This window comes from Microtus ochrogaster, chromosome 5 (genome assembly GCF_000317375.1).
Source record: "Microtus ochrogaster isolate Prairie Vole_2 chromosome 5, MicOch1.0, whole genome shotgun sequence".
Lineage (NCBI taxonomy): Eukaryota > Metazoa > Chordata > Mammalia > Rodentia > Cricetidae > Microtus > Microtus ochrogaster.
In genome coordinates, this window is record NC_022012.1 from 52,509,118 (window position 1) to 52,530,465 (window position 21,348).

Below are 21,348 nucleotides of genomic sequence, written 5' to 3' on the forward strand. Positions count from 1 at the left end.
TTTGTTGTTTACTAACTGTGACCTCTCAGTTTTACATGTTTTTAATGTTCTCTCTCTCTCTCTCTCTCTCTCTCTCTCTCTCTCTCTCTCTCTCTCCCCCTCTCTCTTTCCCCATCCTGTGTTTTATAGATTATTCAGTGAATTATTCAGGTATGACTTACAGAATCTTGAAAGACCCATAAAAAGCTATCATGATCAAGGGAATTTAGCATGGTCACAGGATACTAGATCAAAATGCAAAAATTGTTTCCACCTTTGGTCCTGCAACTATCACTGAGGATGATGTGGGAATAAAGACATGGCAGACACAGAAAAGCGGGGTTTGAATGGTCTGGGATCTCTGATGGAGAAGCCAAAGCACCCCAGAAGTTCAGCTTGTTTATTGTCCACCACTGAACAGGAAGGTGGGATTACTGCAAAAAGCTGAACAAGAAGATGGGGTTACTACATAGAGGTAAAAATGGGAGTCAGGGTTTTTTCTGTACATCTTAATAAGGAAGCAGGTTTAGCTAATGCCTGTAGGAGCAGACTCTACTTTGATATTTAGGCTTTAAACATCTGGGATTGGGAAGAGAAAGCTATGGTAGACATTTTTGCACACGCTATCAATGTCCCCATGTGGACCTGAAGAAGGCTTTGGTATCATCTTTCTGAGCCTTACCTGGGTAAGACTTTACGATTTGTATGAACTGAGGCATTGGGGTATTGAAATGCGCATGCCCGTGTCAAATGATACACATATGCTCAGGACTTTCCTTGCTCCCTACAACCCCCTCTCCCCCCCCAAGACACAAGGTGCATGGTGTATGAGTAAGAATGCAACAGCTGGGAAGATGAGGGGTGCTGTGAAATGCTGTCCTTTGGACAAGATGTGGCTGTGGCAGACACGGATTCACAGCAGCTATGTAACCTGCATGAGACAGCAAAAGATCAGGACAGTTGAAAATTCCAGTATAGATGGGGAGAGACCCCTGAGACCCCACCAATAACTTAAGAACTATTAGACGCTGATGTCAGCTTGAGGGGAGGGGCACTTGACTTCCTAAGGTGGCTGCTGATAGACTGAGTGCCCATGGCCCTATACCTATATAGGGTACTAGTTTCTGGGCTTTGTTGTCTGTACATTTTTTAAAGAACAGATGAAAAATGACAAGAAAATGACCAAAATATATTGCATGAGAAATTGTGAATAAAAAATGAAAAGTAAATTTTAATAAAGAGGATATGGACTTGATAGAGAAATGTGTTGGGGGAGGAGCTGAAGTGAGGCGTGGAGGTGGGGATGATAAAAATACATTGTATAAATGCAAGAGGATTTTTAAATATAAAATATATGAGCCATGGATTGGATGGCTTTTACATCCAGTTGACATGAATTTCACACCAAGTAAAAACAAGCCACAAATAAATGTAAGAATTAAATTATGAAACTTCCATTGGGAAGTAGAGGAGAAAGTTTCTGAAAGTTTGGGTGGACAATGATTTTCTTTAGACATTTGATTCTGTCATTCTTCATCTAGATACTTACCTCGGAGCAAAACAGATGCCTCCACATAAAGTTACCATCAACTGAAGAATATCCGAGCACAACAAACCAAGGTTCCTAAGTATTTCAGGCCACCTGGCGACACAAAAGCAATGAATAAGCAAACATGAAGGAATATGTAGTGTTTATGGACTCAAGTAATGAGACAAAGTTGTCAATTTTCCTTAAGTTCATCTTTAGAGTCAATACAATTGCAACAACTCAGAAACAGTGTGGATTTTGTGCTCTGAAAGTTAGATGCATGGTTATATGTTGGCATTTTAAAAGGTGGTTTGTAGCAACATTAGCAACTACTAAGGAATCAGGCTTTCCTACTGAACAAGGGATCTCAGACTAAGAGGCTAGATATACCTTGCTACGCAATTGGATGAAGAATTTAACAGTTTCATCAAGAGTTGTGATCATTGACTAAAAATTGTAAACCAATCACTTACGTTATACTTATAACGTATACTTATAATTTATAATGTAAATTAGTAATATTAAGTTCTGGTCAGGATATATTTAATTTCAAAACAAATCTGGAACATAAGTGATTTCATTGCTTTGCCATTTCCTTGTTATTGAATTACTTTTATAACACATATGACACTTATTCTGTTGTGAGTGGATGACCAAAGAGAAGAAGAGCCTTAGATGTCACCAGAGGAGACCTCTTGACAAAGTTAGCTTTTGTAAAGACAAAACATATGGTGGAACTTTCTGAATGTTATTATAATAATAATTGAAATACTACTATCATTTCTTTATCCAATCAAGTTTTACATTAACTGTGTGAATGATGACATCACCCCACAAAACTGTTCCACCCACTCCCCCAATACCTAGATTCAGAAAATGAAATGACCCTCCCTATATTCATAGCAACAATTCCCTTACTCTCCTCCTTCGGGATTCCTTTTTCATTCTTTTCCTTGGACATTTTCTTCCCTGTATTTTGACCCTTATATCGATTCATGTATCTTCTACCCAAAACTTTGTTATTTTTAACTACTGTTTATTTTCTTTTACTCTCATCAGTCAACCTCCCTCAAGGGAAGAAAGTCACCTTGCCTTCTTATTTCTTAAGTGGTCCTCGATCGCCACCTCTTTCTGGGAACCTTACTACCACTTCCTACTTCTAATTGTCCTAGATAACGGGATATATTTACTTCTTACCTAATTCCTCTTCATTCCAGCATCAATTTCATCTCTTCTTCACCCCCTCCTTCACACTTCCCTCCAGGCCTCCTCCTGGCCCAGGTTCTATGTGACTTTTCTCCAACCTTAGTTTCAACTTCATCTGTTTCTTTCTTTACTTGCTATTTGAGTGAATGAATTCATCAGAATTCAATACATTTTCCCCTCAGTCTATATCTCAATTCATCCATCCTTGGGTATCTTCCCTTTATTTATATTTAGCTTCCCCAAATGGGTCTTTCACTTAGATCTTGACTGAAAGTGTCCCACCTAAATGTCCCAGCATTCACCAAATGCAACTTGTCCTAAACAAATTTCCTCTTTCCATCTCACCCTGTTTCTTGCAACTCTCTTATTATTCCGCATCCACCTAACCTCCTTTACCTGAGTTCAAAGATAGGTGTAGTCATTTTTTTCTTGCCTCCCTAGATGTAACCAATCAAACAGTTGGTCTCCCACAGAGGACTTTTAAGGCAGATATTTCACAGCCACCGTGTTAGCATTGTGTTCTCCCACCTGTCCTAGGGTTTCCATTGCTGTGACAAAACACCCTGACCAAGAAGCAAGTAGGAGAGGAAAAGGGTTTATTTGGTTTCCACTTCCACATTGCTGTACATCACTAAAGGAAGTCAGGGCAGGATCTCACATAGGGAAGTGTTCTAGAGACAGGAACTGAGTGCAGAGGTCATGGGGGTTGCTGTTTACTGGCTTACTCAGCCTGCTTTCTTTTTTTTTTTGAGACTATGTTTTTTATTTATTTCTTAAGGTGTAAAGCCAGGTTAGGTTAGTTGGATTCTATGGCAGTCCTTTGTTCTTATTATCTTGAGACACTCCTGACGGTTTTCCACAATGCCATTCTAATTTGTGTTCCCAGTACACTGTTCAAGTGTTCTCTTCGTTCTCACATTTATTACACTTCAAATGGTTTATATCTTAATTTATGCATAGTTCTAAGTATGCTATATTTATAAATATTTATATACCAGAATGATATTTAAATACTTGGGGACCTTTTATATGATTAAATGAGGTTAGTTGATTGTCCTTCACCTCAAACATTTATCAATTGCTTGTGTTGGAAATATCCTGAGTGCTGGGATTAAAGGCGTGCGCCACCACCACCTGGCAACTTTAATTTCTTCAAGTGTCTATCCAGTAGAATATCTGGACCATATTGTAACTGTCTTTTGATTTTATTCAGAAACATCTATACAATTTTTCATGTTTATGATAATTTAATTTCCATACAAAGCTTCCCTGTCTCTATATCTGATTGTGAGTTATTTATTTTCTATTTTATAGCTAGTTTCACTGAAGTAAAATAACATCTCATTGTGGCTTCCATTTGCATTTCCCTGATGATTGATTGACTCTAAGCATTTTTCATATAGCTGTTGAGTAACTTTATACTTTTTCTTGTGGAAAACATCTAATCTGCCCAATTATAGTAAAGTATTTGCTCCACGCTGCTGAGTTAACAGTCTTTGCTCTGGAACGTAACATCTTCTTAGATGTATAGTTTGTACATACTTTCTCCCATTTCTAGGTTGCCTCTTGGTTCTGCTGTTTCTTTTACCATATAGCAGCTTTCTGGTGTAAAGGAGTTTCGTTCCTAAATGTTATTTTCCATGTTGGTCTTACTTAACCTAGCTCTGCAGTCTGAAAATGGGGTTGGGGGCTGTGGGAGTTAAGCTCTCAGGTATGTGAAAACTGATGCACGCTCACTGTCAGTGTTGGTATTGATCTAACACACGGCCTGGAAATGGTCTTGAGGTTCAATGAGAATGCTGTGTAAACCTCAGCTGTGTGGAGACTGGCAGCATTTGCATTGTTGCCAAGGCTGGCTCTTGCTCTTGGCTCGATTCTTGAGCTTCAGAGACACAGGCAGCATTAACAAGGTCTTCAATTCACAGACATTCCTCTTGAGCTTCAGAGACAGGCAGCGTAAACAAGGTCCTGATTTCACAGACTGTTCCTCTTAAGTTTCAGACATAGGCAGCGTATACAAGGTCTTGAGTTCACAGACGTTCCTCTTGAACTTCAGACATAGGCAGCGTATACAAGGTCCTGAGTTCACAGATGTTCCTCTTGAACTTCAGACATAGGCAGCGTAAACGAGGTCCTGATTTCACAGACTGTTCCTCTTAAGTTTCAGACATAGGCAGCGTATACAAGGTCTTGAGTTCACAGACGTCCCTCTTGTTTTCTGTTTACTTTCATTAATCACCTACTCTTCACCATTTCCTTACTCTTTTTGTAATATTTTTCTGTCATTTTCCTAATTGTCTTGAGAAAGAAATTAGAATTGAGATGTATTTTTTAAAAATTTAAGTGACAAATGCACATCTAAGTTTTAACTGTACCCTAACAGTTATTGTGTGCCAAATTCTCAGTCATTCTGTCCAGTACAGCATACCTCCCACAGATTGATTAAATTATTTTAAAAGTCGGTATAAAATATTTCGAATATTTCCAACACAAGCAATCAGCCTGCTTTCTTATAGGACTCAGGACCTATAGGGATGGCACCACCTTCCATGGACTTTTCCATTGAGCACTAAATGAGATAAGGCCTTACAACTGGTTCTCATGAGGACATTTCCTCAACTGAGGCGCCTTTGTCTCTGATGGCTCTAGCTTGTGTCAAGTAAACATACAAACCCAGCCAGTACACCATCTCTTTTATAAATCTTGTTATAAATTCCCAAAATTCTTATATCCAGTCTCTCCATCTCTAGTTTTTCTTTGTTTGGTTTGGTTTGGGCCTCTAACTGATTTGCCTTGTTATTGTAAATCTGAAGTGTCTTTGCCTTGAACCCTGCTATGGTTTCTTGTTCTATGGCAGACTCCTCATTGTCATCTTCCCCATGAGTCTCTCTCCAGAAATGAGCTGCCTTTGTTTCTCTCTCTCTCTCTCTCTCTCTCTCTCTCTCTCTCTCTCTCTCTCTCTCCTTCTCCCTCTCCCCCCTCTCTCTTTCTCTCTTTCCTCTTTCTCTCTTATGCTGCTTCTCCCCCCTGTGATTTCCCAATCTGAAAGAATCCTCTCTGAACTTGAAAACAGCTTCTGGGATACCCCCACCCCAGACATCCAACCAGGATTTGCTTTGTTCTGCTCTTTTCCCACCTCCACACTACTGGTATTAATTGTTTCTGTTTCTTCTTGGATACTCTGCTGCAAATTCCTTGAGGACAGAGTGTGATATGCATTTTCTAGAATTTACCAGAGTGCCTAGCACCCAGTACTCTAAACTACTTATCAAGTTGAATTTATCTTATGTAGAACTCTAGCAAGTATATGATGCTTTACAAATGAACATTAGATTAAATTGACTAATAAATTCCAGAAAAGTCAAGTCAACTGCTGGCTTCTGAACAGAGTAGGGAGGTTCAGTCCTTGCTCTCATGAATCCTAGTACCTAGGATCCGCTAGGGTTCTCTGTACCCTGCTGACACTATGGCTTCCTTTCTCTCCAGGTTGCCCTGCCCTCTCTCTTCCCTGCCCCTTCTGGTTTGTTTGAATTTTGTGCTAATCTAAATTCCTCACGAACACCTTCCATCACCTGATCGCTGATCCATGACCTGTTCTTTTGACTGAATTGCATTTTAAAGGTCCCAGGCTTGACTTCGCTGGTCCTCATGCTGACTGCCACGAAATGACCTCTGTCCCATGTGACGATCCTTCATGTTTTCCCTCAAAAATACAATGTACCTACAGTGTTAACGCAAATAAGCCCTGTGTCATATTATCAAATATGGTAAATTCAAAGCTCAGTAGACCAGAAATGTCCTGTGTCTTGTTATCTTATGCGGTCATGTGCACCACAGTGGAATATTTCTTTCCTCAAAGGTGGGAACTGAGTCAGAGGCCATCTGTGTGGCCCTCGCTCCCCAGTCCTGAGCGGCCAATAATTAATTTAGGCTGAATGTAATTACTCCCTTGTTAACAGTGGTTTTTCTGCACTTTCCTCAGCTGGCTCTCGAGACACACCGTTGAGTGTGATGTATGACTTCTTGCCCAGAGTGAAACCTGAGCCAGGCAAAGACAGGGAGAAGCTGCCAAGAGCCCCCTAATGAATTTAAGGGCTTAGTCCCGCTGCTTACTGAAGTAACACAGTGAGGTGTTTTTAGAGCCTCAGCCTTTAAGGAGACCTCCAGCAGGCGCTTTACTTTGAACCCTAGCATCTCGGTTTGCATTCACATTGTTAACTACTCACATTGCATTCACTTCACATTCACAATCCACGCCCATGCTCAACTCACACTGACAGAGCTAAGGGAAAAGGGAGCCGATACAACCAAAGACGTGGAATAGCCCAAGGGAAGAAGTCTAGTCTTAATGAACATGTTCTTTTTCTTGTCAGAGATTACCAAACCAAGCCAACTAAAAATATTTTAAAGTAAAAATTTCCTTTAAAACACAAAATTCCATTATATCACCATGGTCAGAGAAATAAATGCATTGTCTCCCTAAGACTGCTGGAAGCAGGGTGCATGTGGGCTCCCGTCATACTCCAATCTGTCCCCACGGCTACAGAAATCTCTACAAGGGTGAAAGTGACTGACTAATATTAATACCTGCTTCCCCCTTTTATAGAAAGCTCTAAGAAACACAAATTGCCTTGACTTTATTAGAACATCCCATCTTAACATGGGACCTGGGATTTCTCTACCCATTACAAGTACAGAATTATAATGAAGAATGCCATTATCTCCCTAAAATGAAGCTGTTTTAAGTGTATTTTGAAGCATAGGCCTTCCAATGTCAACACTCCTAGGTCAGGACCTCAGATGCCCCTGCAGTGGGATAGAACGAGTTTCCTGGCTTGCTGGAGTAAGGAAGCCCACCCTGGTATGTTTCGCGCCTCAGCAGAGGAGTTGGAAATCACCAGCACTTGCACTGCTTTCGGCAAGGTGATCTGGGAGAGGAATGATGGAGAGTAGCCACTCTCGATAGGATGCATAGTGACAGGCGCTTCAAGTCCTATAATTGGCTACCTTGAAAAGTCATATCTAATAGGTAGGAAGCACGGAAAAGGCAAAGCTTAGGAACAGCTCAGCTGGAGCATGGACTCTCCCTGTGGCTTAGAAGTCGGTGTCCAGTCCACATCAAGATAGAGCTTGTCTGTTTAGGTCCATAAATATAGACATAAGGTGTGTGGTGGTTTGAAAGAAAATGACCCCCAAAGGGAGTGGCACTATTAGGAGATATGGCCGTGTTGGAGTAGGTGTGAGCTTGTTGGAGAATGTGTGTCACTGTAGGAGTGGGCTGAGGTCTCCTATGGTCAAGCTAGTCCCAGTGTCAAAGACTACTTCCTGTTGCCTGCAAGATGCGGGACTCTCAGCTACTTCTCCAGCACCGTGTCTGCCTGCATGCTGCCATGTTCTGCCATCATGATAAGTATATTGAACCTCTGAAGTGTAAGCTGCCCACTCAGTTAAATGTTTTCCTAAGAGTTACCATGGCCACGGTGTCTCTTCACAGCGATAGAAACCCTAACTATGACAAGATGCCTTACACGACACTGGTGTTTCTGTGCATGCCTGTGTTCAGCAGGTATAAGCTGAAGACACTGTCAGGCCAACTCAGAATTCAGAATCTCCTTTCTCTTCTACATGTGGAAGCCAGAAGTCACTGACATGCAACAAAAGGAAAGAATTTCGGTTTAGTGTGCAGAATTTTAAATTGGCTTTTTATTTATACTTTCCAAAGGAAAATATGGAAAACTTTGCAAAAAAAAAGATTTTTTTATCGGGAAATTTGATCAAAAGTTTCTAACAAACTAATTATTTTGGCCAAGAGCCTCAATATGACCCACCGAATCTTTTAGGTGCAGCCCTTTCTACCTCTCAAATATCACACGTAGCTTTCTGCTTTTTAAGGGTTTGGCATGTTTTAATTAAGTTGAATGAAATACTACTTTTTAAAAGTTAAAAACAGCTAACTCTATTAAGAGTTATGTCATTCAACTTAGGAGCGATGAAATGAGCCAAGCGTCTCTCTTCCTCAACACTGATTTTTCCCCAAAGAATACAGAATACACGTCCTTTGTGGTAGCCAGAGGGGTCAAGGACATCGCAAGAAAAATCCACAGAATCAACTGACTTGGGCTCATAGGAGCTCACAGAGACTGATCCGGCAACCAGGGAGCCTGCATGGGACTGACCTAGGCCATCTGCATGTGCGTGGCAGGTGTAAGGCTGGGTCTTCTTGAGGGACTCCTAATAGTGGGAGCAGGGGCTGTCTCTGACCCTTTTGCTGGTTTTGGGGACCCTACTCCTCATACCAGTTTGCCTCGTCCAGCTTTAATGTGAGGGGATGTGCTTAGTCTTACTGCAACTTGACATGCCATGTTCTGTTGATATCCGTGGGAGGCCTGCCATTTTCTGAGGAGAAATGGAGGAGTGGATTGTGTGGAATTTAGAGAAGAAGTACAGGGAGGGAGTGGGTGGAAAAGAGGAAAAGGAAACTGTGGCCAGGATATAAAATAAATAAATTTTGAAAGAATACACAGCATCTGTCTTCTCCCTCTACTTTATCATCTCCCATTCTTCTTTAAGAGCTCAGGCAAATATACGTTTTCTAAGAAAAATGTTCAAGGTCTACTCAGCAAGAGCAGACTCTCCTAATAGTGTGTGCCATACTATACCCTCTCATTTGCATTAGTGGCTGCGCAGTAAAGTGTGACCATTGTTTACATAGCATTTGCATCGTATATAGGCGTCATGAGAAATCTAGAGGTATTAAAAGTGTATAGGAATGCTCATGCATGTAAGAACTTGAGCATCCACAGATACAAAAAAGTTCCTAGAACTGATGACACACTGATGCTGAAGAGTGCACACTGAAGATAATTGTTTCTTTGGAAGCCAATGCTAGCTTCTCTTCAGACATTTCCCAAATGGTTTGCACTCGCTGATGTGTTGAGCTATTAATTCTGTGGGTCAGTACCCATCACTAATGACCACAGAGAGCCGCAGTAAACAGGTAACTTTCTAGCACCCAAGCCAGAGGACCGCAAGTCTTCTGATACATGCAGAATTTAGATAACATGTTCACTAAAATCCTCACTATACTCATGCATAGATACATTCCTTATGAGTAAAACCCTCCTTCTAACATAGAAGTCAAAACAAACAACTCCTCCAAGCGATTTCCCTGTGATTAAAAGCCAGCATCAGAAACAAAAGTCCTCTGCCATCCTGAAGAAGTTCTAGGTCTTCAGAAAACTGAATCAAGAAAGCAACCATGTGATCTCTGAAGCTGACAATTTCATAGATAGGTCTACAGTTTTTAGTATCTGACTTAAAAAGAAAGCCATTCAGAAGGAAAAATAGGTTATTTTTTTGTGAAAGCATGAAAAACACTGGCGGGAAAGCACAGGACGTTCCTTCAGTCCACATACATGCCCCCTTCCTTTTAACCATATGATCCATGAGCTGTGACTCTCAACAGTACAGACTTTCCTCAGGCCGGTCTCATCACTGTCCAGACATTCCACTCTCCTCTTGAAATCCATACGTGTAATATGTACATACATACACATATATGAATATATATGGATGCTTACAGATGTATAACCATATATACACACACACATATATTTTCCTAACACTACTGTATAAAATAGTGTTTTATATTATATACTGTATAATATATGTGTGTGTATGTATGTATATATGAAGAAATGAGAAGTACCATCCTAAGGACCTTAAGTAATTGCTTAGGAAGAAAATGAAAATCAGTTCCTCACGTTTCTAGAAAGGTAAATATATTAAAAGCTGGAAAGGAAACTTTCTCTGTAGAGTCAAATGACACTTGATATCCCTCTGTGGAAAATTGTGGCCAAGCGGATGTTGTCTAAACCCGCAGTCTGATCCTGGCCTTTGTGTGACTTCAATTGTTCGGACTTTATTCTGTTGTATGCATATAACTTTAAAATAAGTTTATCTCAATACAGAATATACTTAGTTTCATAAAGGGGCCGTGTTTGTGGCCTCGGCTGGGAGCTTAAAGTCTGAATTACTGAGGAAGACTCCAATCAATTTCATAATCATCTCTGTTTAGTATAATGATTGCTCATCCCCAGATTCACCATTTATCATGCAGAGAGTAAACTCCTGCTCAAAGTTTTATTGTCCAAACCTTATTTACAGAATAAAAGTCCACCACTTCCTCTATTAGAAAAGATTGTTTTCCACAGTTGACATGCAACCTGACCTCCCAATGTTATGTCCCAATGCTTTCCACTATAGATTCTATCCTCTATCTAAAATCACCTATTCACTATCTTTGGGGGGCAGGGTTTCGAAACAGGGTTTCTCTGTGTATCATCGCTGTCCTGAAACTCCTTCTGTAAACCAGGCTGCCACCACTGCCCAGCCATCTATTAGCTATCTTAAATAATTAATTTGTTTAACATAAAATTTCTAAGCATTTTTGATGTTTCAAGAATTATTTTAGGAACTGAGAATTATAGCTCTGAACAACATAGAAGATATTTGTCATCTTAAAGAATTTATATTGTAAAGGGGAGAGATAGTGAACAAGACAAATATTTCTGTAAAGTTTATATTTATTATAGAGGATATGGTGTCAAACAGCATAAAGTGATTATGAATCCATTCCCATGGAAAGGAGATTTACATTTCATAAGGTATACAAAAATGATGTAGCAATTACATAGTCATTTCTAATTCTACAAATATACATACACACACTTTAACACATATAATGAAAAAAATATTTAAGAGCTAGGTGATGATAGGGTTAAACATTACCTTCATGTAATAGAAGCCAGGAGGCTCTTTTATACAGTAGTGTCAGGAAAATCCCTGAAGAAGTAACCTTGAGAAGCAACCAGATTGAAGTAAGATTGTTAGCCATGAGTAGACAAGAGAGTTCTCTAGGCCCATGGGACACGACAAGCCATGATCTTGCCCTAAAACATGCTTGTTATAGTCAAGGAGATTGAGGAAGTCAGTGTAAATGTCAGGGGGAGTGAACGAGAAGGGAGGGACAGGTTAAGTGGAGGAAACAAGGGCAAAAGTGGGGGAACTCAGACTGATGATGTCACGGTGAGGGCCTAAGCTTTTCTGAGGCTACGGGAGGTATGAGAAGATTTGCTGAGGTGTTTGTTTTGTTTGTTTGTGTGTTTGTTTGGGATAGACAGTCTTGGCCTTGGCATTGCCAATAGCTGCGGGATGGGGAGAAGAAGGGCTAGCTTCATTCTGCCCAGCCAAGAAAATCCACCCACAGGTCTCTTATCGAACTTCTATAAGAACAGCAGGAATTGAGCTAAGATGGATGGGGTGCTTAGGCTTTAAGCAGCAGCACAATGGCTTGTTTATTTGGTTAAGGCCAGTATGCCTCCTTAGAAACATCAACATTTAGCTGAAACTTATCTAGACTTTTAAAAGTTTTCAGTAAAAGTGTTTGTTTATTCTAATACTGTTGCGCCATGGAGCTCATAATTACGTCCTTTCCCTAAACTGCAAATGAAGCGAACAGAAAATTTTCTTCCCAAGTGATTGTCAAGTCATATGGGAAATATACAAAATGAAGTATAATTTCTTACCAAGAATCCCGTAAAATTAAATGTGAGACAAAATTTTCAAAATCTTTGAGCATCTTCTAAAATTAAAAAAAAATAAATTATTCAGTTGTCTGTATTTCTCTCATCCCTAGCCAGAATTATAAGCTAATTCTAAAGAACATAGAACTAAGTATATTCTGTTTAAATTCATTAAGGCATTTACATTTTATTTTTTCATTTTGTTCACTAGATTCTAACAGAATCTGCTGTTTATTTTCAGAGAAGCAGATCCCTTTTAGGGAATGCAACTTAAATCAAATAATCAAATTCACAATGGTCTTCAATTAGTGAAACGTGCAAGCTCCATTATCACTTTAATTTCCTACCCTTCCTTACTCTTGTCCATGAGAGCTGCAGACTCCAGATAAATCACGTTGCTTGTGGGTAACGTCTTATTTGGGTTTCTTCATTTTTTTAAAAAAATTTAAGTAACTCTTTGTTTTAAAAGAACATGTCATCAGTCAAAATAATGCTATCACTTCTGAAAATATTTTCACTTTCTGACACGCACCGAGGTGCCGTAAAGTAGTGTTGACAACTCCGTCTTTAGCATTCCACAAATCTTATGGAGATATATCATCAGAAAACCACACGGTCTATATCCGGGCTCTGACAAAACTGAAACATGGCCTGCCAGCCACAGATAAGGCTTTGAAATGTTAGTCACTGAAAAGGCGATAACAGAAACAAGGGCCAAATCGTGTACACCTTCACCTCTGGACGCCTGCGGTTTTGAGCCAAGCCACTTTGGCAAAAAAGATATTGCCATTTGGCCTCTTGGCCAAGTCAGTGGATATACGGTGTAATCCAACATGAAAACACGTGATGGGCATGTTTTAAACGTGCTGCTGTGGCTGCAGACGGAGGGGCTGGAGCTGAGATGCTGAAAAGCAGAAACGGGGCATCTAGAGCAAATCCCAGTAGCGTGAGACATCCTCTGGGGATCAAAGCCTCCTGCCATCGTGTGGTTGCCATCAGGGGCCCAAATGGAAACTGTGAAGCATTCTGAACAAGTGGAAACAGCTTTGACATCTTCATCCCCATCATTGTTAATCCCTAAGTGTTTTGGAATTTCAGGCTGTTCTCAATTTTATATGGAAAAAAAATCTCAAGATAGGAGAGGATAAAAAAAAATTATGTCTGGACCTAGATGCGAGATATTAAATCAACACTAACATGGTTGTTTTTCTTAAAGATTCTGATGAAAAAAATAACCAGAATGAGCACAAATACCACCTTCAACCAGAATTTATAATCATTTACCTCTTAATGGTTCCTCCCTCGGCCATCCATGTTTAAACGGAGTGGGGTTTATGGTCATCATCTGAGATTACATTCTCATGTATTTGCAGTGTTTCTAATGATTTATTTAAAAGGGCTTTGCCATGATAGCTCTCCAACTTTGTTCCTTCCTGTATATCACTGTTCAGGGTCAAAAGCTGGGGAAAGGGCTGGTCCCCAAGGCCTAACATATTTCACCAGTGGAGACTCTGGCTTTTCACTTCTCTTTCTCTCCTCATCACTGTATGCTTAAAGAAGAACAGATGTGGAAACGTTTAGAAAAAAGGACTAATTGAATTTCACATAACACAATTTAGCATTGTTTGAGGAAGTACCTAAATCAACAGCACATTTTCCAGAGTCCCAGCCTCGCCTAATTAGAACACCAAACGTGTGACTAATTGGCCACGCTTCCACCAAAGGCTCTGCGGTGCATGATGTGCCCCTGTCCCTCTGCCCCGGCTGAGGCCAGCAGTTTGGCTGTGAGGTAAGGCGGTGTCTCTGAAAGAGTGGAGCAAGCATGCTGGGGAAAACAACTCCTCTGAGATAGCAGAAAAAGCAAATGCGGGGGAAACAGGAGAAGATCTGGAATGTCTACGCTGTGCTTACATTCAGAAAACTAGCAGGGACTTAGCAGAAAATAAATTTGGAGATGCCCGGGGCTTGTGATTGAGACAGTGACTACCCCATCTTTTATCATTTCAGCATCATGGTCTTAGAACTTGACATCCAGTTAAAATAGATATCAGTGACGGCTCCACTAAAATCTGCCCTTTTCTCAGACTGGCAGATCTGCGTGGAGAGATGCCACAGGCGGCTGTGTTGCTTCTTGCGTTTCTCCTAATGGTAAGTAGTAGACTATGTGGGAAAGAACAGGCAAGGATGATGAGAAGATAGGGCAAGGATGATGAGAAGATAGGGCAAGGATGATGAGAAGATAGGGCAAGGATGATGCTAGGCTGGATTCCCTTCCAATCCCTTGAGCGTTTTGTTTGAGGCCTTTGTCATTCCTACTTTCTCTTCCTCAGGTCAAACATCCATAGGGCTATCAGTGACTTGAAAAGTCTCATGTTTTATAGATGAGGGTCTTGGGGCCAAGAGAATTTCATTAATTTGCATAAAGCTAACATCTCTTTAGTCACCGATTCAAGACTAGAAGTCTTTTCCTGGACACCTCACCTCAGAAACCATTTATGCATTTTCTGCCATATTCGAGCTGATATTAGAGCAGTAGCAATATGTTCAAAGGACTCTAATTCTCCAAAGTTTGGCCTCTCTGTTCAATACCAGTTCCTTAAACAGAAAAAGGATCCACTAGGATAAATTTGCTAGTAATTTTTATAAAATATTTTCAATTTTCATTTGTTTGTGTAGATTCTGTCTTTGGATCTGTATTCACTAAAGAACCCCACCTATCAGACAAGAGGAAACTAAAAATTTGACTGCTTGTTTTGATTACACCTTGTCATTTTCTTCTCATTTTCTTCTTTTGGGGCAGTGTTATGATTTGAAATGATAGTGAATTAGGTCTTTTTAAATTGGGATGTTTCTGGGAAAGCCAGTTAATTCTACAAACTCAAACTAAACACAAAGAGTATTCAGTAGGAATGCTAATACATGTAGCTAGCAAATGCTTTATGCTGATTAAAAGAAGGGAAAAATAGCTCTGAGGTGGTGGCACACGCCTTTAATCCCAGTACTTGGGAGGCAGAGGCAGGCAGGCAGCTGTTGAGTTCAAGGTTAGCCTGGTCTGCAGAGCTAGTTCTAGGACAGCCATGGCTACACAGAGAAACTCTTTAGAAACCTCTTGAAAAACAAAACAAACATAAAGGAAAGAATCTGACTTTAAAGCATAAAACATATATAAGTTTAGAAGAATAAATATTTCATGGGAACGTAGTGATTAATCCCTCTAACAATGGGATTTTCCTACTTCTTTCTTCATCACTGGTTGATAAAATTCAAGAGATATCACTGATATCATACATTCACAAGGAAAATATGACTATTACAAAAATATATCTGTTGATATTTGCTATTTAGGATGATCCTTGTTCATGCACTTATCCACAAAGAGTCAGCGATATATTTACTTCATTCATTTTTTCCAACTTCCATGTGCCAGTTAAACTATGTTAAAGAGGTTAGAAACAAAACCTTTTTATGTTTCAATCAAAGTTCTTAGAAAATGACATTAATAAAATATTAAGACTGAGGCTTTTCATAAACTAACAGTCTTCAGCAGTAATTGCAATTCCTATTGCTGGTAGTTTAGCTTGGATAGACGTGCACTGTCCTAGGAACCCATTTTTTTTCTTAAAGGGAATTAGTATCAGAAGGTGATCATGATTCTCTCAGTCACTGCGGGTCAGTCAGATAGACACACAAGAGAAGGGTATTGGAGCTCTTTAAAACTAAACGGGGCTGTGAGCAGATAGTCCAACCAGTGTGGAATATGGACGGCAGACAGGCTCGGGAGCGAGTGTACTGGGTTCGAAGATGCACCCTTGGGAAAGCCCCTTCACCTCCGTTTGCTTCGACGTGCGAGAACCGAGGAACAAATGGGCCGTGGCACGACTGTGTGTCATCACAGTGGGTCCCAGCCATTTCTCTTCTCTCTGTTCACCACAGCCAAATGGGATGACGGGTGGTCAGATCCATCAGGAAGATGACAGCCACTGGGAAGGCTGCTGATCTCCTGTGCTATGATAAAATGCCTGGCTGCGTGTACTAAGACCATTCATTGGCACTTACCTGGATGGGGAAAGTACTTACTCTGGAAAATAATTTTATTGGAATAGATTTATAACACCTCACAGCTAGGGAAGGGTTTGAGAGTCGTGAAAAGAGGAATGCATAAAGCCAGTCATTTTGGATTTCCCCACGACGGACAAGCATCAGGGACTTCCTTCAACACTGGCGAAATGGCTTGGTTGTTAAAAGTTCTTAGACACTAAAAAGGCAAATCCACTTACTAGTATCACTTCTATTCAGAAGTACTGTGGGGTAGAGGGAAGAATACAAACTTGAATATATTTTAAGTAAAGTGAATCAAACACATTTTTATATTCAAATTGTGTCAAGATATCTACTTTAGAGCTAGATGGTATTATTTTTTCTTTGATTTTACTTTTTTAGGTTAATACAATTATTTACACTATTATGCATTTTTTCCTAGTTTTCTTGAGGTTTTGGAAGCATGTCTAAAGAACTTCACTGAGTAAAAGTAAAATGTTTCTGAAGTTAAAACTTGGCATGTTTTCTTTGGAAAAGTCAGAATCTCTTAAAAACGAATTCCTTCTTTAAATTTATTGGGGGAACCTAGATGATTGGAAACTTTAAACCATGGCTTTGTATCAAATTATCTTTCATGGTGATGCTAGTACATGATTTGTAACAGATTGCATAACCAACCAAACAAACAGTATGAGCAAATGATAAAATTGTGAACACAGAAGTTGTGAACTGTATCAATTATTTTATCCTCTGCCCACAAAACCATGTTAAAAGCAGACTCAGTTCTGGTTCTGAGTCTCTTCTATTGCCGGATGCTGGGCGAATCATTTAGTGTCTCTGCATTTAGCTGCATTGTCTGTGAAGAAAGGGCACTAGACAAGGTAGATCAGTGGTTCTTAATTTTGTGAGCTAAGCCTGTGTAGGAATATTAAGAAATACCCATGTTCAGACTCAGATTTAAATTGATTAGCTTGAAACCCCTGGTTAAAGATTCCACAATGCAGCCGAACAGGTGGATCATGCTGAGTTTGAGGCCATCTTGGTTTACAGAATGAGTTCCAGGACATCCAGGGCTACACAGAAAAACCCTGTCTCCAAAAATCAAAACAACAGAAGCAACAATAACAAACAACAAAGAAAGAAAGAAAAGATCCCACCAGGCTATTTACTTTCTCTCTCTCTCTCTCTCTCTCTCTCTCTCTCTCTCTCTCTCTCTCTCTCTCCTCCCACCCCCACCCCCACCCCTCTCTCTCAGGCATGCACACGCACACACACATAGACACACACACACACACATGCAGGATTGTCAAGGGACAGATAAATGCTCTATAATGGCCCTATTGCTGATCTTACATAAAACCATTAATAGAAAATTTAGTAAGGTTTTACTGATGAAACAATGTTTGAAGTTGTTTTTTACCATTTGTATTTGGCAGATATTTTGAAGTAACAAAACAAAGCTCTCTGTCAAGCTCTCTAAACAAATCTACTCTGACATATATGTTATACTCAAATATCAGGTTATGATCCTTTACACTTTGAAAATTTTATCTGATTTTTACTGTAAGTTCAAGTGATACTAATGGTCCAAAGATACAGATATCATAAAATGTTTTTCAATAAAGTATGCATCTACTAGGCACCAAATGATCAAACGAAACTGGCGGAGAAGTCAAGATGTTCCTTCCTGCTGAGTGTGCAACACCTGGTTTCTTCCTCCTTTATTCTCCATTTTCTTGTCACCATCTCTCCACCTTTACCAGTTCAGTTTTGAGACTTTTCCCGTCAGTCTTCAGAGAATGCCCATCTTTGCTGTATTAAGGGGAAGACAACTCTCAGACCCACAGTAGTAGAAACTCACATCTCCTGGTCTCTTCTAGCCACAAAGCACACACAAGCAAATACATCCTGCAAGTTTTGTATCAAAGCAAATTATTTTTAATTAAAGCCTGGTCTCTTCTGAGCTATGGTGAATGGACCAGACCAAGTACTGCCACATCATTTTTCTCCTCATTATCACCTCGTTAAGATCCCAGAACATGCCTCAGAGGCAGGGGGCTGAGACATGCAGCTTAACAAGGTGATAATGGGGAGAAAATGTCTCCAGTCTATTTGGGGCACAGCCCATGCCAGGTAGGATGATGGCAAACCAGTTTGGGCTGGAGCAGAATTCACTTGAGTTTCCAAAATAGTATTCTTGCCATGGGCTAAACTATTTCAAAGTAGGTCATATTTTACTTCCAATGCTATGATAAGCCTAGACTTTTTTTTAAAGGAGAGAGATGAGTCTAAAAATTTGAAGTATAGACTAAAAATGGCTTTCTCATATTCATTCATCTGTTTATCCTTAGCCATGTAAACTGATGTGGGATTCCCCTCTGTATGCTGTGAATACCATTGGTTAATAAAGAAACTGTCTTGGCCTGTTGATAGGGCAGAGTAGAGCTAGGCTGGGAAAACTAAACTGAATGCTGGGAGAAAGGAGGCGGAGTCAGGAGAAGCTATGAAGCTGCCCCAGAGACAGACATTTCGAAACTTTGCCAGTAAGCCACCACCATGTGGCAATATACAGATTAATGGAAATAGGTTAAACTAATATGTAAGAGTTAGCCAATAAACTAGAGTTAATGGGCCAACCAGTGATTATTTTGGATCTGAGCTGCTAGGCAGCCAGGAAATAAACAGCAGCCTCCTACTACAGTAAACCTTGGTAAACAGCCAGGGACTGGCATCCAACTAACAGACTATCTTGTCTCCCAAGTCTGTCAGTGTTGTGTGACTGTGGTTGGACCAGTTTTTAGCCATAACAATTTTTTTCTACCTCCCCAATGTGTCATAGGTAAAGTTAGTTAGTTTGTTCCTCTTCTATTTTTTCCTTTATGCTTTTTGGGATGCATGTGTGATAGCTGGAGCTCAGACAGCCATCTTACATTATGAAGTAGTAAAGTGGAGCTGAAAGGAATCTGAGTTGTTGTTTTTCCTTTTCCATGTAGATACCACAGCAGTGAGGACTGCCTGCTTGGCATTCTTAGGCCTATGATAAGTACATTCTTAGTGCCAGTAGTCCATGTTGGTGGCAATGCTGGTTACGAGCGAAATTCAGTAGTACCATGGATGTTAAAAACGATTCGCTTCATTTTCTCTGACGCATTTAAAACTCAAATACATAATGCACTTCTTTTCATAGTCAGTTCTCAGCTATCACCCAAGCTAGAACACTTGGGAGCACTGAATTTATTATATACATAGTCATCATTTGAAATTTAATTCTTAAAGTACAACTTAATGAAGTTACGTACATATATAAGTACATGAAGACTATGATTTCCTAATAACTTTACTCTCTCCCTACCCTTGAGCTTCTCTCGTACCTGTCTAGTGGTCATTATGTAACCAGCAGCTTCTGTACAGTTCTTCCCAGCTCTCTGTCTAATGGCACAATGTCAGTAGCTTAAAATCAGCCATGGCAGGAGCATCTTCACAGAGCTCAGAAAGCACTTCACATTGAGGCTTGATGTTTGTGCTGTCTATCTTTTCTCAAAGCATCAGAATCTTATGAACCACAATGTGGTCCTCTGCAAGAGCAGAATGTGATCTTACCCACTAAACCATCCTTCCAGCTCATAGCCTAAATTTTAACTCAGAAATATCATACATTCCAAGTGAGTGCATTAAGTTTGAACACCATGGTCTCTTTCTGCCTTTACTAGGGCCTTCAACTTCAACCTCCAGGTCGTAGTCTGTATGGTTTCCATGAGAGTCCCTTGATGGCACAAATCTGTTCCTATCACTTCTCTGTTTAGTCATCCTTTGATTCTCAGATCCCAGTTGATAATGTCACAATTGGTCTGCAAGGCTCAGGTTCTGGCATAGACCTTCCGTTATTCTGAATTTGTAATGATTGATTTTAGGTGACAGTTTACTGGTTCATGATGTAGGAGGGTCATCTGTCTATGTGTTACTTTCATTGGTTAATAAAGAGACTGCCTTGGCCTTTTAATAGGGCAGAAACTTAGGTGGGCGGAGTAGACAGAACAGAATGCTGGGAAGAAGACAATGAGGCAGACACTATAGCTCTCCTCTCCAAGATGGACACAGGTTAGAATCTTCCCAGTAAGGCACGACATCTTGGTGCTACACAGATTACTAGATATGGGTTAAAGCAAGATATGAGAGTTATCCAAGAAGAGGCTAGATATAATGGGCCAGGCAGTGTTTAAATGAATACAATTTGTGTGTTGTTATTTCAGGTATGAAGCTAGCCATGAGGGAGCCGGTTGGAATGAAAAGGCAGGCCTGCTTGCCTCATCACTACAGGTTCAGGGAATACTTAGAGAATTAGAAACACATATATCTGATTGTAACCATGAAAGCATTACCATATAAGAAGGCATTTCTCTGTGTGAGTGGGTGGGAGGCAGCCAACCTCAGTGAGAGCTGGAGGCCCAGAACAAACAAGTGTTGAAACTGATTTCACTTTTTCTCTCCTAGAATGGGAACACACTCTTCTCCGGCCCTCTCATGTGAGCTATCTTCCCTAACTACCCTTTCCATCATTCTTTATAGCCATTCACCAAACCATCTTCTTATATTATGCATGGACGTATATATGTAGATAGGTATTCATGTATGCCCATGTACATCTTTCTGTTCATTTAACCATGTACCTACTATCTATCTGTATCTAGCTAGGTTTCTGTCTATCAACCTATGTTTCTGTCTGTTTTATGGTCTGTGACTCTGGGGAACACTTACTAATCTCTTTGCACACAAACCCACCCCATCCTACCTATATATTGACCCTGTATGTTTGGAACAAGACTAAGAGAGAATTTGCTCAGGTTGGGAGTGCATCTGCCTGGGACACTACCCACCAGCTGTTTTAACCTCTGAGTTCAAACCACTTTATTGGGAAAACCTGAAACAGTGCAAAGTTGTTCTTTTTCATAGGGTCAACAAGTCTTACACCAGAAGGGTAGGTGCATCAGTTTTAGGAGACATTAGAAAACCAGG